Source organism: Sarcophilus harrisii, chromosome 1 (genome assembly GCF_902635505.1).
Source record: "Sarcophilus harrisii chromosome 1, mSarHar1.11, whole genome shotgun sequence".
Classification (NCBI taxonomy): Eukaryota; Metazoa; Chordata; class Mammalia; order Dasyuromorphia; family Dasyuridae; genus Sarcophilus; species Sarcophilus harrisii.
Window position 1 is genome coordinate 165,112,562 of NC_045426.1, and position 19,273 is coordinate 165,131,834.

The window sequence follows — 19,273 nt, forward strand, 5'->3', positions numbered from 1 at the left end:
AGTGTGAGAGCCAGAGGTACTGCTGGCTGGATTCCTGTCGCTATTGCTCTCACTTTGTATGGCCATTCCCCTTCACCTCTGCAAAGAATAAAGATCAAGGATTTTCCCTTATCCTGACTTCCTGACTCTGGCTGATTTTAAAATATGCGGTCATCACAAGCAACCTTGCCAATTACCTACCAAATGTCAGCCATCACTTATATGCAGGTAAACACAAGGACCCTGGCAAAAATAGTGCCTGGCAAACAGTCATCTACCCTGCAATATGCCTGCTTCCAGATGTAGTCTGGCAAATTCCTCTGCAGGTTCTGCAGTTCCTGTATTGTCAGCAGCCACAGCTACTGAAAAATGAGAAAATGTACTTTTCATCACCAAAGTGCTTGGAAACATCAAATCATTCAATCGATGTAGTTTAATCAATGAAAATGAAACTAAGGAAGAAGCATCACCATTTGTTATTTGGACTAAATTCTAAAGATCCCAACTGAAACTTCCTTTAAATATTGCTTCCCTCAATTAGAATATGAACTTCAGGAAGGATGATCTTATATATTTTTCTTTTTTTAGTGCTTAGTACAGTACTTTGTATACATTAAGTTCAATCTATACCCTCTCTCTCTTTTTCATTCATTCTATCATTAATAAGTACAAAATTCCAACATACAAAGAGGATTATCTATTAAACAATGAACTTCTGTTACATAGGGTTTTTTTTTAGTATATATTAAACTTAATATAATGTTAACAAAATTGCCTTGGTTTTCCCCCTTCCGAATTTCTTTTTGTTTTATTCTAGGTATTCATTTAATTCTATTGAAACCCTTTCTTTTTGTGTGTGTATCATTTCCCACTCATCATCTATTTTTAAAATAGATAACAGCTATATCTATTAGATAATAGTTATCAATTTAAGCAAGCTTCAATCAATTTAAATTTAAATCAATTTAAGCACTTTAGTAGGTAATACTTAAAATCAGAATGTAGAACAAATATTGGAAAGTATCTTAGAGGTTATTGGTCTGTACTTATCTTCCAGTGTCAGCATCATTTTTTAAAAATAATTTTAACCAATTATATGTAAAGACAAATTTTAAGATATATATTTTTTTAAAATTTTGAGTACCAAATTCTCTCCCTTTTACTCACCCTGAGACAATAGGCAATTTGATGTCGGTGAGATAGTTGCAATTATGAAAAGCATAATAATTTAGATACTTTGGGTAGAATTTTCCTTTTGCTGAGCAAACTCATTTTATCCAGCTCTTTTATTGCACTGATGTAGTAAATTCTGGCCAACTATTCAGATAAACAGATGAATGTTAAAAGGAGAAAGAATATTTCATATTAATCATGTTGTTAAAAAAACACAGAACACAAAAGAAAATGAAATTAGAAAATAAAGAAAATGAGAAATATGTTTGATCTGTATTCAGACTTTATTAGCTCTTTCTCTAGAGATGGACAGTATTTTTCATCATGAGACTTTTGAAATTATCTTAGATCACTGTATTGCTTAAAAATAGCTAAGTCATTCACAGCTGATCATTGTACAGTATTGCTATTACTATATACAATGTTCTTCTACTTGTGCTTACTTCACTTTGAACCAGTTCATGAAAGTCTTTCTAGGTTTATTTTAAATTATCCTGTTCCTTATTTCTTATACCACAGTAGTATTCCAATACAATCATGTATCACTTGTTCTTCCATTCTCCAACTTATTGCTATCCCCTCAATTCGCAATTCTTTGCAACCACAAAAAGAGCTGCCACAAACATTTTTGTGTATTTACACAACTATTTTGTACAAATTTGTCCTTTTTCCTTTTATTTTTAATTTTTTTGGGATACAGCCAGTCTCATAATATTTTAATAACATTAGAAGCTGGTTATCTAACCTGAGAATACAACCAGTGATAATCTGGCAATTAAGAGATCACTGACAATTTAGGAGATGATAGTTGAGTGATGAGGTTGAAAAGCAGGTTGGAAAGGATTGTGGGAGTGGGAAAAGAGAAATTGGAAGTGGAGAGTATAGAAAATTTTCTTAGGGAGTTTTATAAAGAGAAGAGAGATATAAGACAATATTTGGGGTTATGGAACAATCTGGTGAAAGATTTTCTTTTGTTTTTAAGTGAAGGGAGACAATTATATTTGAAGGGAATAAGGAGAGAATCTTTTGATTAGATTTACATGACTTTAGACACTTATTTTATTAGCCCTTTTTAAGTATGTTTCATTTCTATAAGAGAACTTCTCATTTCTGTATTTTAAGTACAGTCCAGAAATTCAAAACTTATTTTCAGCAACCATATTTTAATAGTATTTTATTTTTCCAAATACATACAAAGATACTTTTCAACATTCATCTTTGCAAAACCTTGTGTTCCAAATTTTTCTCCCTCTCTCTCCCCTTTACCCCTCCCTAAGACAGCAAGCAGTCTGATATAGGTTAAACATATGCAATTCTTCTAAACATATTTCCAGGTTCAACAGGGACTATATTCTTAATAAGCTATTTATTTCATTTCAATCTGTTTCTTCAATATTCTTTGTCTTCAAAGGATAGCAATAATGAAAATACTTTCTCTATGATGTTTATTTCCTTGTACAATATTTGACAATGCTTTCTAGGTCTCTTCTGGTAGTATTATTTGTGCTCATGTGACTTAGCAGAAGTAGGTAGTTGTCATCCACTTTGATAATTTCTTCTTTTTTTTATTAAAACAACCAAAAATAGTTCTTGGTTTTTGTTACATCCTTGAGGCTAATCAAACTTTCAAGGTTATTTGCATGGCAGACTATCACTGGGAATTGAAAGGATCAACAAAGAGAATTTTATGTGATAGTCTCTAGTCCTGTTCAGTCTAGCTAGTAAAATAGAATAAAATATACCGTCTATTTCTCTCCAGGTAAAAAAAAAGGGTAAGAGAAAGCTGAGGTTTGTTCTGATAGAAAAAGTTATTATGAAACTGCTATGTCTTATACCATATATCACAGCATCTTGTAGACAACTGTTGCTTTAAAAAACATTTACTAATAATGAAGAAAAGGAAATCGGTGTTGGGGAAGGTAGTGACCACTGTGTTTGCTCTCTGATTCAGATAACTTGTTTATCAGATTTTGGTTCAGATATGAAGAAATATCCTGATTGTTTCTTGCTTTACAATCTGCTTAGAGCAATAACTTTAAGGACAAAAACATACTTTGAGCCTTTTACTTGGTAGTAATGATAATTAAGAAAACTTTGGAAGGCAACCATGGAGACATTACCATTTTAATTTTATTCTGTGAAAAACTGATTTAACATGTAGATTGCATTCCACTTCCATGTTTCACCACCAGGAGGTACTTCTGGACAAATAACTGGCTCTATTCATTGCAAAGGGCCAATGGCTAGCAGGCCAGGCAGGTTTTATGTACCACCCAACAAGAGGGGACACCATATAAGAATTGCCAAGCTCATAATTCTTTGAAAGTAAACAACTTCTATCCTATATCCCAGCCTTTTTTATGGATTGCAGTATTTGTTTTGTAAGTTCTGTAACAGGACATGCGTTGATTTATCAAAATAAGATTCTTATGGCTCACAGTGACTTCAGATACCAGGAAACCTCATCTTCCCTTCATTGCTGGGTTTTGATGGAATTCAATTAAAATCACACAAATATAGCTTAATTGTGTACATTTCCTTATCCATAAGGCTAGAAGTAAAGAAATAAAAAGCAAATATGTTGAAAACAATCACCATGTAGACTAGGTATCTTTGGTTCTCCCCCTGGGTCCTTAGATCTAGTCCTGGATGCCGTAAACCCTATCTGGTTTACAGATAAACCAACCAAAGAATTTAGGAAGACCAATTGAAAGCTTAGAGTTAATCTTCTGAAAGTTCATGGCCAACATCCAAAGAAAATCAAATAGTATAAAGAAACCCATTTGGGGTACTTGGATTCAAACCCTGAAACAACATTAGCTAATAAGCTTCAATCATTACTTATCATTTTGAAACTCCCAATGCTGATGCTTCAATTCACTCCTCTCCTTTATATTAATGGAAGTAGGAGAAGTGGATCTTCACAGGAATGATTTACTCAAATCTATCAGTCCTATCCAATGGTCAAGGAGAAATGCTTATGAGCACCCAATGCCAGTTCCAATATATCCTTCCATACTCTTTCTTCCTAAATGTACATACAACCTCTATCCTACATCACTTTCCCCATATTAGGCTCATTCATTCTCCATTCTCCTTCTTCTACCACCTTCCTCTTAAATATTTTGCCATATACCTATACCTAACCAAACCCCAATGACAAGGTGGGATGAGGGGTACAGATTAAGAAGGAATTTGTGTACAATATGAACTGCTACTGGGCCTGAGGGCACTCGTGGCCTCCCTGTACACTAATAAGAGAAGTTGTCCTTTTTTTCTTTCATATTAACAACAAATAAATAAAGATTAAGACTTTTTCTATTTCCTCATTCAGGGATCAGCCCTTGTAAGTCAGTCAGTCTCTGAAGGACAGAGATGAGATACCCCTAAAATCCTCAAGGAAAATGCTCCTGGATTTTGGGCAGTTCCCCACACAATTAGGGTTTAGAGTATAAATAGAATTTAATCTAGATGAATTCTAGTCCCAAAGCATTAAGCCCACATTCTTGCAGCCCTCCACTGGAGTTTTGGGGACCCAGCTCATGAAAGAGAAAAAAACAACAAGGAATGTTCTCCTTGTGCAGAGAACAAAGTAGCTGCATCTCATGATAAAACCATGTTCTCAGCAGGAGGAGCTAAAGGTTTTCAATCCATGTTCTCATTTGAAAGTCCATCTCCTCATTGATTCTTCACTGATCAGGAGCATCCCCTTTTCAAATGTATTTAAGCATGCAGAGATCTGGATTCAGGGATTCATAGTTTTGTCTTTGGTTATGAACAGAAACCACTGACCATCAATTTATTGATTATCAGCTAGCCTAATTAGTAAGTTGACTATTAATCACTCAGAAACTTTGTCTCATGGATTTCTCATCTCACTAAGGCATCCCTCTCAGCTTTGGATCCCACACATGCATGGACAGGGTTCAATCCTTTGGGGATCTGCCTTCTTATGGTTGGGGACTTTTTCAACTCCAGGTCTCTATACATCTATATCATAGAGTTCCAGGGGAAATTTGCTTAGATTTGAATGGTATCAGATATCAAAAAGAGGAATAAAATAAAAAAAATCCTTGAAATAAATCAGGCATAGTTAATAATTTCTTCCATAAACACACTCCAAAAATTTTTAACATGAGTCTTACAAATATACATTGACTAAAACAATTCAGCAGCTATAGTAATATATAACTACTATTATCCTTTCAAAACATAAAGCAGTTTGTAGGACTGTCAAACTGGCATTTTACCTTTACCATGACTGTTTTGGTGAACCAATTCCCTATACATCCATGTACTCTGTCAAAGCTACTTAGAGGTGAGCCATATCTTCTTGTCAGTGGTTTTCTTCAAAAAGTACTTTAGAAGTTCTTATGGGCTTATCCCAAAATGCAGCCAGCAGTGAGAGAATCCAGTAGTTCCCAATCTCTCAAACTCACAAGATTTCTTCCAAAATGGGAAATAGTAATTTTAAGATCACCATTCAGTCATCTTTACTCAAAAAAAGAACATAAAACAAGGAGCAACTAATGGTCTGATTGAACCTACTCTACCTACCATGTGGTCCACTGAGGCAACAGCTCTTTAAAATCAGTGACAATGAAGAAATTTGGCACTCATCTCAAAACCTAAATCTTTCTGTGATGAGCTATGTGTGTGCCCAGAAATTGCTAGGGGAAGAAATTCAGTATATACATAGGGATACTGTATATATATGAGGCATAACCTCTGCTGGGCCCTATCCCCATCTAGTTCTCTGTGTACTTTTCTCCAACCACTGCTACACAAATGTAATAGTGCAGCCTCGTTTCGAGTGAAAATTAGGAATTATCATCATTTAAAGTAGAGACATTATTTACTTAGAAAACACACAGAATATCTAGGCTGTCTAAGTGTGTGCATAATGATGAAGGCTCTCTCACATTCAACACTCTCCATATAAATGAGGCAGCCCCAGACTCTTATTTTATTAGCAATTTTTAAAAGAAAAAGTATTAAGCCATCTCTTTAAAGGGAGGAAAAGAAGATTAGAAAAAGAACAACTCTGCATTGATTCATGGATTCTCAAGAGGCAATTCAACAAAATCCCTGTTGTATTTTTCCCTTCGCCATTCAATTCTCATTTACCCTGTACCTGTGGTTAAAAGGTACTGCTCAAATGAGCCTTTCTATAATGATCTATCCTCTGTTTTATTAAGTACTTTAGCATCATAGGTCTTTTGTGATATTTGTTTAAAGTAAGTGGTGTATAATGGGGCAAGGCAACATGAATTGATGAAGAGTAAAGCAAACAGAAGTAGAAAACTAATGTACACAAGAATTATAATAACATAAATGGAAAGAACCCCACTGTACTTCGCTGCCTCCCCCTTCTCCACCAAAATATCCCTGAATATTCCATAATTATCATGATCAAATTTGGCCCTGAAAAAGAAATGAAAAGAAGTATCTACTTCCTTTCTTTCTAGAAGTAGAAGGCTATGGATGAGGGATATTGCACATACATTCAGCCTTGATTGATAGAATGCTTAGTTTTGATGAATTCCTTTCCCCCATTTCTTTTCTCATTCTTTATTACAAGGGAAGGATTATTACTAGTAGGAGATGGGGAAGAAACGCATTCAGAAATGAAAGCAATATAAAAACAAAATGTATTAGACTGTTTTAGAATAAATAAATGACTTGAAATTATCCAGCTCCATCAAGCCTTGATTTAGAACAAGGAGGCATTTTCAACCTAAGCATTTTTTCTGTACATCTAACATGTTGAGCAATTGAAAGCAGTGCTGCCAAAGATAGAGAATGATATTGCTGCAGCCCACAGTTTATTGTGGGCTTCTAGGTTTATTGTGTTGCTTTGTCTCAAAACAGCTGTGATATGGGACTTCTCTTGTGCCTTGCCAAACCAATCCAATCTCCATTTTATAGAGACCCTTTAATGCATGCATCCCAAGACAGTTACACATAAAATATAATTAAAACAGGCATTACTCCCAATAAGTTCATGGAAAACAAATGTCCTTTTATTGCCAATCTTCAGAACTAGAGAGAGAGAGACCATTCAATTCACATCTCTATAAATAAAAGCCTTTACTAGTGAAATGGATCTTGGGAATGTTTAAAAGCTTTATTTCTACTGCACATGAAGAACCAATATCATCATTTTCAAATTGAGTCAGAGGAACCAGAAAATAGTGGTGCTTGTATACCTACCAAATCTTAGAGCTACTTTCTGAAGGAACAGAAAGTGAAATGTGTCTGAATGAGAGCAACAGGAATTGGGTCACATGGAATCATTTATGGCAAACCTCACTGAATGGATTGTAATAGCTCACATTTATGATCTTCTTAAAGTTTACTATTTTCCTCACCACAAAACTACAAAGCTGATAATGCAAATTTTCTTGTTCCTATTTTCCCGATAAGGAAATAGCAATTTAGCACACAACAACTAGGAAATCTAAAACCTTGGGCTTGAATACAATTTTGCGGTGATAACTAGAGTCTAATTTTCCATTACACATACACACACACACATATATATATATGTATGTATATCTAGATAAAGATGATATATAGATATATAGAAATAATCCATTTCCTAAGGTGGTTCTGGACATATTAATCTGAGTTCAACTTGGGAGGCTTCTCTTTAAAAAATTTCTCTTTTTTGTTCCTATTCAAGGATTCCTCAGGTACATTAGAATTTAACTCATGCTGTCTACCTCTTAGGGTTTTCCTTCAGCACATAAAATTTGAAACACAGTCTTCTTCAAAAACCAGTCTTGAGGGTACCTTTCTAGAACGCCAAGTTCAAGACTTCAGAAATCCAACTTTCTGAAAGTTGAAAGGGATTTTTTGGACAATGTGAAAACCTTGCAGACAGAAGAGATTTTTGACTGTGGCCTCTAAAGTTGGATGAGAACCAAGGATGTTTGAGCCATAACATGAGGGAATCAAAAACCCGCACTTTTCCCTCAGCTATTACCATGAGTTTCAGACTGTAGGTTTGATAGGAAATGGGTTGCCTCTTTAGCAAATCAACTTTATCTCCTTTTCTAGAGAAGTACAAAACACAGGTGGTATTATAAAAATGAAAAACTTCCAAGTTTGGGAAAAAGTGAAACTTCTTGGCAAAGGAGAAGAATTATATTTATAATAACTAGCTTTTATATAGTGTTTGAAGATTTGCACAATACTTAACATATACTGTCTCATTTGATCCTCCCAACAACTTTTTGAGTTAGCTTCTAATAGTATTCCCCGTTTGCACCTAAAGGAACTAAAGCTGAGAGGGTAGTGATTTAGCCAGGATCACAGAGCTAGTAACTTCTTGAAGAAGGATTTGAATTTATATCCTCCTGACTCTAAATGCAATCCACTATTCACCCTTATGATCTAGCTGCTCAGCTGATTATCTATGAGTTTCATGATTCCTAGATGAGTTTCCTGCTTTTTCTGTGGATGAATTAAAGGCTATCCTATACCAAATATACACCTTATTACCTTAAATGCTCATACATGATTTAGGAAGTCTTTTCCCACAGCTATGAAGAACTTTATTCAAAATATAAGTATGAAGCAATACTAATCAAAATGGCTTTGGCAGATAAGGTCATAGGGAAATCCCAGAAAATATCCATACACTCAGAGTATAAGGTTCTGAGTAGTTTTTTTTTAAAAAAGGATCAAGGCACCATAGGTTTCTTTCTATTTCTATAATCTATCCAGTATTTTTTTTCTTATTCATTTTCTTATATCCTACATATTCAAAATGTTAAACACAGGGCAACTTCCAATGTCATTCAAACAGAGTCTTACTTTCCTTTTAAATCAGGAGGGACTTTTTCAAATTAGACCCTTATAATCTCCAACCCATAAGCCTGTGATTCTGAAATTACTTTATCTGTTTGTATATATTCAGTTGAGACATTGTCATACTTTACAAATTGATATTTCCTCACATGGAAAATAGGGACAAGAAAATTTTCATTATCAATTTTGTTGTTTTGTTGTGAGGAAAATGTTTGGTAAACTTTAACTAGATCATAAATATGTACTATCATAATCCATACTTTTACATACTACAGCCATACTTTACTCTCTGGAGATAATGATGAAATCTATTATATTCAAATGAACACAATGTGCCTTGCATATTGATATACACCATTTATGCACTCAATAAAAGCTTGCACAGAGGCTGACCCAGGAACATTGTTTAAACCACTGGAGCTTTCTCTGCTTATTGAAATCTTTGGCCCTATTTTCTGATGAGCTGATTCAATATTATCAGCCACAGGATGCAAAACTTGTCTCAACTAGCTTTTTAGCAAGTAATAGAAGCTTTAACCCTAAGACCTGGCAGGTTTCCTGGATGATAATGAAATGTGAAAGCTCTAAGATGTTTTTAAAAGGAGGCTGCAGAATCATTTGCTAAAGACTTCTGGAAGCAGTACTAAATAGGGCTTGAAGCCAAGGACCCTTTTCCTTATTCTTATTTTAGACATATCTATCAGAAATAATAAAAAAATTATTGTCATCAGCTTTTCTCTGTTTTCCAGGTCAGCATGCTTCAGTTGAGACAACTCCTTCATCACTCATATTCATTCTGTATTAACTTCAGATCTATATTATCGAGATGTACATATTAGGGCAGGCTAGGGGAGGAGAAATGGAATACTGAAATTACATTTCTACAATGTTGCAAGGGCTTATAAAAATGTTTCCTTTATGACAATCTGGTAAGATATGTAAGAGTATTACTTTTCCCATTTTACAGATGAGAAAACTGAGTCAGAAGCATAAAGTGAATTTGCTAAATTCATGTGGCAAATGGGAGAAATCAGTTGAACCTTTGTCTTCTAACCTATTTTTTTTACTGTTTCAGGATCCTTTCTAATGAATAATAAAAGAACCACTGTTAGAATGCCAGGGAATATTATAGAACCATTCTCCTTCCAGGAAAATGAAGCATGTTAAGAGCTTTGTTTACCCCAAGGGAATCTAAAGTTTCCACAAAAGATAGGGGATCATTTATTTTCCATCCAATAATTTTCCAATATTGATTTGGTTTTTTGCAAACAGATATAAAACAATACCTATAATCTTTCCCTTCCCTTACCAATCTTTCTACCATTATGAGGTACTACAAGAGGCAAAATTGTCTTGTCATCTGATCTTGAAATCAGACATATCCATTTCCGCAGTAGCAATAGGATTTTATTTCACGAAAAGCTATTCCATCACTTACTGCATACCCCTAAACCTAATGCCCTCAATCTCATGGCTGCCTCAGTACTTATTACCATCACTGGCTGTAGGATAAACTGGGAAGCTGGTAAATTTGGTGACTCTCTGGGGCACCTACCTCACCCCTTGGGACTTTTGATTACCTTCTGTCTTACTTGAGCTATCATAGGGACTCAAGACTATCTCATCTGTGCAGTTCCTTGTGGTCCCAATCTTTCCAGATAGTCTTTCCACCATAACATCAAAGAATTTTTGATGTTGAGAGAGAACCTAGAGATTATTTGGTTTAATCCCTATCCACATCACTGTTTCCAATCACAATATGACATAATCTATAGTACACTGGACTTGAAATCAGGAAATCTAAAATTCAGATTTCACCTCAGACACTATCTATATGACCCTGTATAATTTACTTAACTTCGCTCTGCTTCAATTTCTTTATCTTCAACTTGAATGTTTAGCTTAGTAGTCTCTTAAGTTGTTTTCTATGTTTAAATCTATGGTCTAACGATCTCATAATTATTAATATCAATCAAAGCAAGAGATACTAAGATTGATTACAGCTATCTTATAGCTTATATTGATCTTATAAACTCGCTAAAAATGATGGTCACTGTCATGGGTGAGATCTAGCATAGGCAAAGTTAAAGAGAGATTCTCTGTAGATGGTGAATTCCTCCAGATGCTCCAGTTAATAGGTAATAAGATTCAAATTGTTCCAAGTCCTACAACCTTGAAGAACTTCCTGCAGGGGATCCAAAATCATTTATAAGTTTGGCTTAACTATTCATACAGCCATTCAACATTTCCTAATGAATACTGGTGTTTAAAAGATACTGTTCATTTCAAATTCTCTCTTAAGAATCAGCTCTATAGATTATCGATCCAATTTGATGTCATTGTTTGGACAAAAGGCATTCTTCATCTACTTGATTTTTCCTGTATGAATAGTTTTATTTCTATCACTTCATTGGGGATAACTGTTATTTGGGTTCATAAAATAATTATAGGGAAAATATAGACTGTATAGGGTTTTTGATTCCCTCATGTTATGGCTCAAACATCCTTGGTTCTCATCCAACTTTAGAGGCCACAGTCAGTCAATCAATCAACAAGTTCTCTGTAAACTTAAGACATATGTTTATGCTATACAGAGGTGGTAAAATGGATAGAGCACTGGATCTTACAGTCTGGAAAATCTGAGTTCAAATATAGTTTCTAATACTAGCTATGTCATCCTAGGCAAATTATTAAGCCTTCATTTGCCTTACGTTCCTTAGTTTTACAATGGAGATAACTATGGAATCTACCTCCCCGCAATGCTTTGAAATAGTCTGGTGCCTTCTCTCTTTATTATTTCCTATTTATCCTTGTGTATCTTTCCCGCATAGGTATCTTTTACATTTGTGTTAATATTATTAAAATAATTCAGTTTGAATAGTTAGCATCATTAAAGAATTGGTCTGTGATGATTCGATACTTTCAGGCTCAATCTAATTGCCATCTGCTAAATACTATTCCCTCCCTTCAAGATATGCTACATATGAAGAGAGAAAGAATTCATAATAAAACAAGAGAAAGTAAGCATTACAAAATGTATAATAGATAATTTTGATTATATAATTAAAAGGCTTTAGAAAGACAAAACCAATGTCACCAAAATTAAAAGGAAAGCAGAAAGCTGGGAAACAATCTTTATAGTAAGTATTTCTGATAAAGACCTCATTTCTCATAAGTATAGAAAACTGTCAAATTTATAAAAATATAAGCCATTCCCCAATTGATAAATGATCAAAGGATATGAACAGACTGTTTTTAGATGAAGAAATAAAAGCTGTGTATAGGTATATGAAGAAGCACTTTTGATTAGAGAAATACAAATGAAAACAACTCTCAATTACTACCTTATACCTATGAGATTGGCTAATATGACAGGGGCAACTAGTTAATGAAGTGAATAGAGCATCGACCCTGGAGTCAGAAGGACCTGAGTTTGAATCTGATCTCAAACACGTGATACTTAATAGTGTGACCCTGGGCAAGTAAGTCACTTAATCCAATTGCCTTACCCTCCCAAAAAACAACCATTTTGGCTAATATGTCAAAAAAGGAAAATGATAAATGTTGGAGAAGATGTGAAAGAATTAGTATACTAATGCACTATTGGTAAAATTGTAAACTGATCCAGTCATTCTAGAGAACAATTTGGAATTATGCCCAAAGAGCAACCAGACTATGCCCAAAGAACAAGGCAAGAACAAATAATATCCAGCAATATCACTACTAAGTTTGTATCCCAAAGAGAGAGAGGAAAAGGAAAAATAAATTAATTAGTGGGGAAAGGGCCTACATGTGCAAAAATACTTACAGCAACACTTCATGATGGCAAAATATTGAAAATTGAGGGGATGCTCATCAATTGGGAAATGGCTAAACAAGCTGCGTCATATGCTTGTAATGGAATACTATTCCATTACTGTGTAATAAGAAATGATAAACAGGCAAGTCTCACAAAGACCTGTAAAGACTTCTATGAAGTGATGCAAAGAGAAATGAACAGAATCAGAAAAATATCATACACAGTATCAGCAATATTATGTGATGATCAAACTATAAATGACAGCTCTTCTCAGCAACACAATGATGCAAGACAAGTTCAAAGGAAAATGCTATCCACATTTAGATAAAGAACTGATGAACTCTGAATGCAGATTGAAACATTTTTTCACTTACTTTATTCTCTTTTGTGTTTTTTTATCTATTTCTTCTTTCACAATTGTGACTAACATGGACATATGTTTTACATAATAGAACATGTATAACCTATATCAAACTGCCCACAATTTTATGGAAAGGGGAGAGGAAGGAGGAAGGGAGGAACAAAGAAAATTTGGAATTCAAAATCTTGTAAAAATGAACATTAAAAATTGTTTTAAAATATAATTGAAAAAATAAAATACTATTAAAATAATTATCATTCTTGATGTGAGCAGACTAATTCCTTCTATGTCTTCAGACATGGAGTTATTAAATACAGAGAAAGAAGCAGAAATGAGTCAGCATTTTATTGCAGCAAGACAATATGGCTGTTGTGTTTTAGGGTACCCAGATATTTTCCTTTCTGTGTATCCCATTGATGTATTGCTAGGTCTAAGGATGAGGAGGTAATCTTGAAAAATATCCCTTGTGTATCTTTTCCACATAGGTATCTTCTACATTTGTACTAATATTACTAATATGATTCAATTATAACAGCATCATTAAAGAATTTGTCTATGATAATACCATGCTTTCAGGCTCAATTCAATTGCTATCTACTAAATACCTTCAGAACCTATGCCTCCCTTAAAGGTATGCTACACATGAGCCACTTTGTACCATGAGTTTCTTTAAGCCTCAATTTTTTCAAATATAATGTATCAGAATTAATAAGCTAATCATGAGGAAAACTTATACGCAAAGATTAGATGTCATTACTATCCTATAGAAGGAATTTTGGTTTGATCATTTATAATCCTGGATTGATAACTATAAACATGAAACACATGTTCTATATAACTGTCACATATATGATCAACATATTATGTCGAAGATACAAATCCACAAGGATCACACAGTTCCACAACTACTATTGTCATAGCGGCATGAAGCCCAGTTGAAACACTTGCATGGAAACAATTTGAATCATTCCTTACCGGGTCTCTGAAAGCTTATGATCTGGAAAAGATTTAATGTGGAAATGTTAATCTTTTCCCACTCTTTGGATGTGAGTGGTTTCTGTCAATTGAATCTATGGGAGCCCTATAATTGAGTTTTCACATTTTCTCTTTGCAATCTCCAAGGTAATCTTCTGGTACTGGAGTGGCTACTGTATTTCTTCTTCCTTGTATCCGTAGCAACAAAACTACAGCTTGCTGCATCAAAGAATCCAGTCTAATATAAATGTGTTACAACATACTCCCGATACAAATCTATAAGTCATACTTTACAGTCACATCTGAATATGCCATGAGCTAGAAATTAAAGCTTAGTTAGGGCTTGGTACTGAGGCCAAAAGTCTCCCATGAAACACTTAACTTCATTTCACCTTCATACAGCTTTTTAAGAAAGAACAAATTTCACTTAAAATTAAAAGCTGTCTCCATCAGAGCTTTTACATTGACTTCTTTTAATGACCTTTCTTCTTTTTACTGAGGTAAAGAAAACTTCCTGACCCTTCTCTCATTTGGAAAAATCAAATCATTTGATCAAGCTTATCTTTGAATGAATGAATCCCTTAGTATAAAGGATAACCAGTCTAAAAATGGCTAAAAAGTTCCTTAGTCTTCACACAGCACTGTTGTTTTTGTTAATTATAATGTATAATATATTTAGATTATAATGATGTATACTATCTTGATCTCATTTACATCTCAGTCCCTCTACCATTTAAATTTAAGAGCTTCAAGCTGATGAGATCATGTATTCTGAGTTAGAAGGGACCTTAGATACCATTTAATCCATACCTCTCATTTTACAGATAAAAAAATTCCTGAGATCTAGAGAGATTAAATGATTTATCCAAAGTCAAATAGGTGATAATTTGGTAATCCATGATTTGAGACAAAGACTCAACATAATCCAATATATAGAATTCCAAATTATAGAGTATTTCATGCATACATGCATATATTCCATTATCTTACCTAAACTTTCTGTCTCTCCTAGTGTAAATCATAGTATTCTGCACAGAGTAGGTGCTAAATAAGTGTTTGTTGAATTTTAAAATGTAACAAAAAATGAGTTCATCTAAGCAAGAATATCAAAATCACTAACAAAGTTTCTTTGCATGTTAAAAACATAGAAAAAAAATGGGCCACACCTGCATTTTTTATTTTCTTCACAAGCTAATTGTACAATATTTCAGAGTCCAATTCTTTTTGTACAGCAAAATAACGGTTTGGTCATGTATACTTATTTGTATATAATTTATATTTTAATATATTTAACATCTACTGGTCATCCTGCCATCTGGGGGAGGGGGTGGAGAGAAGGAGGGGAAAAATTGGAACAAGAGGTTTGGCAATTGTTAATGCTGTAAAGTTGCCCATGAATATAACCTGTAAATAAAAAGCTATTAAATAAAAAAAAGAAAAAAGAAAAAAAAATGGGCCATCTATTTAGAGCTAGAAGAAACTGAGACTTGGAGTGATTTAATGATTTGCTAAGGGTAGCTAGGAGATTCAGTGGATAGAGTGCCAGATTTAGAGTCAGATACAAACAGATACAAACAGACATTGGGCAAATCACTTGGCCCTATTTGATTCAGTTTTCCCATATATGAAATAAGCCAAAAAAGAAATGACAAACTACTCCAATATCTTTGTCAAAAAAAGTACCTCAAATGGAGTGATGAAGAGTTGGATACAATTGAAATGAGTAAATGACAAATGAAAGCTGAACAAGTAATAAAGTGACAAAGCTGGTTTTTTAATATTGGTCTTCTGATTACAAAATAAGCAGGCTTTTTAATTTCTATAAAAATTTCTATTCATCAGCTATTTCTTTGTATACAGATTGGATTTTTCTTCATATGTCCTTATAGTCATCTAATTTCCTTAAAATAGGATTGATAGCAACACTGCTGTTTGCAACACTTTGTTACTATCTATCTGAAAGTAGTAAACCTGCATGATATTAAAAGTTATTCTATGATGCAGACTTTTCACTTATCTAATTTGGGAAGGTTTTTTCTAAAATAGATTCTAATTCATGAATTTTTATCCAATAATAGTATTATTTGAACATATATTCAGCAATTCTTTTTTTCTGACCAAAAGTCAGCTTAGAAAAAAATATATCACCATAATACATCTATCACAATACATTTGCTCTCCAGACATTATTTCACTGTATTTTATCATGTCTTTCCCTGGGTCTTTCTCCCCTTGGATCACTAATGTGATGATTAAGTTGTTCTTTAGTGTCTATATTGGTTTGGATTTAAGGCTGCATCAGAGCATCAGAGCACCATGTCTTATACATAGCAGGTGGTTAATAAATGTCTATGTAAGAGCTGTGGTCAGGTCAAGGCATCCTAGAACTGCTTTTATGTATTGAACTCTCTTCAAAAAGGGTCAGACACACCGCATACATGACACACTTTCCTATGAAAGTGCTTCCCCTTTCTTGTCAGGTTTTCATGAAGTTTTTTCCCCTTTCCACTAGTTTGATGCTTGATAAGGATAGTACAAAGCCTTGTGGAAGCCATTGGAGCAGTTACAGGTACAAACTATGCTAATCACTATTGATCAGGATCATAGCCTTGTTCACATTGCCTTCCATGCCTGCATACACATTAAGGATTCAGAATTGGAGGGGAGCTTAGAGATGACAAACTGAGGCCAAATCAAGTGGCTGTTTCTCAATCCTTATTCTTCTTGAGTTCTTTACAACATTTGACATTCAGTCAATCAACAAGTATTTATTAAGCACTTACTGTGTACCAGGCACTTTGCAAAGCTCCCAAAATACAAAAAGAGGCACAAGCTCCTCAAGGTGATCACAATCTAATTGGGAAAGATAAGGCATAAAAGCGAATTGCAAAAGTGCTTAAAGTTAGATGGGGATGCAAGGCAGTGATTGACAAATCCTTTTGAGAGGAGGAAGCAATGCAGCCTAGAGAAGGAAAAGACATTTTTGTTTTAGGTTCTACCTAAATTTATTTATTCAGTAACTTGTCAATAAAACTGCCAAAATTTATTTTATAGAGCTAGAAAAAATAATAATAGAATTCATCTGTAAAAACAAAAAATCAAAAACATATAGGGAATTAATGGGAGGATGGGGAATGGAAAGGAAGGTAACCTAACTATATCAGATGTAAAACTGTCTTATAAAGAGGCAGTCATCAAAACCATTTGATAATGGGTAAGAAGTAGAGTAGTGGATCAGTGGAATAGGTGAAGTACACAAGACACAACTGTCAGTGATTAGAGTAATCTGTTGTTTGACAAACCCAAAAACTCCAGCTTCTGGGATAAGAATTTGAGAAAAATTGCTGAGAAAACTGGGAAATAGGATAGCAGAAATTAAGCATAGATCAACATCTTACATCCTATACCAAGATAAGGTTGAAATGGGTACATGATTTAAATATAAATGTTGATACTAGGAGAGTAAGGAATAGTTTGCCTGTTTGAGTTTTGAAAAAAGGAAGAATTTATGGCCAAATAAGAAATAAAGAACATTATGAAATGCAAAATGAATAATTTTGATGACATTAAATTTAAAAAGTTTTGCACAAATAAAACCAGTGCAGCCATGATTAGAAGGGAAGCAGAAAGCTGGGGGAGGGGAGGAAGTTTTATAACCAGTGTTTCTGATAAAAGCCTCATTTCTAAAATATGTAGAGAACTGTGTCAAATTTATAAGAATAAAGTCACACTAATACATTGTTGGTGGAGTTGTGAAGTGATCCAACCATTCTGGAAAGCAATTTGGAACTATGCCCAAAGGGCTATCAAAATGTGCATACCCTTTGATCCAGGAGTGTTTCTACTGGGCTTATATCCCAAAGAGATCTTAAAGGGGGGAAAGGGAACCCCACATGTGCAGTTTGTGGCACTCCCTTTTGTAGTCAAGAAACTGGAAAATGAGTGGATGCCCATCAGCTGGAGAATGGCTGAATAAGTTATGGCATGTGAATGTTATGGAATATTATTGTTCTATAAGAAACGATCAGCAGGATGAAAATAATTCTGAGGTACCATCTCACATTGATCAAATTGGTTAAGGTGACAGGAAAAAGTAATGATAAATGTTGGAGGAGATGTGGGAAAACTGGGATATTAATGCATTATTGGTGCAGTTGTAAACTGATCTGGAGAGCAATCTGGAATTATGTCCAAAGGGCAATAAAATTATGCATCTGGTTTGATCCAACAGTGCCACTAGTGGGGTTGTAACCCAAAAATATCATAAAAGAGGGAAAAGGACCCACATGTGCAAACATATTTGTAGCAGCTATTTTTGTCATGGCAAAGAACTGAAAATTGAGTGTAGGCCATCAATTGGAGAATAGCTAAATAAGTTATATGAATGTAATGTAATACTATTGCTCTTTAAGAAATGGTAAGCAGGCTTTTTTCTGTTTCTTGGCTTACAAGATGACCAAGAAGGGGAAGAACAATAGGGATGCCAGGAAGGGCCACCATTGCAGCCACCCACTTAACCAACTGTGCCTGCTGTGTGCCCAAGGACAAGGTTGTCAATAAGTTTATAATCCACAATATTAGGGAAACTAGGTGGCTGTCAAGCACATCTCTGAGGCCAGTGTTTTTGATTCTTATGTGCTGCCCAAAGTGTATGTGAAACTATATTACTGTGTGAGTTGCTTGATCCACAGCAAGGTAGTGAGCAATCAGTCCCTTGAAGCATGAAAGATTCAGACATCCCTGCCCCACTTCAGATTTGCTGGTGCTGCCCCCAGACTTCCTCCAAAGCCTATGTAAAGAGCTACCTATCCATCAAGACAATTCCAATAAACTCTGGATGGAAAATGCCATCCACATCCAGAGAAAGAAGTATGGAGATTGAATGTGGATTAAAGGGATACTATTTTTTTCTTTAAAAATAATAATAGCTTTTTATTTTAAAAAACAAAAAGATAGTTTTCAACACATCTACAAATGTGTTCCATTTTTTGTGTTCCAAATTTTTCTCCCTCCCCTAGACAGATAATAATCCAATATAGGTTAAACATGTGCAATTCTTCTAAATGTATTTCCACATTTATCATAAGTATACTATTTTTACCTTTTGTTTTGTTTTATTTCTTTTTTCTTATGGTTTTTCCTTTTTGTTCTGATGTTCCTTTCCCAACATG

The 19,273-nt window shown here is 34.3% G+C and overlaps 1 pseudogene; it reads left to right on the forward strand.

The window, feature by feature from the left end:
- The first annotated feature begins 18,554 nt into the window (after positions 1-18,554).
- Positions 18,555-18,899, forward strand: LOC100922873 (annotated as a pseudogene).
- Positions 18,900-19,273: the final 374 nt, after the last annotated feature.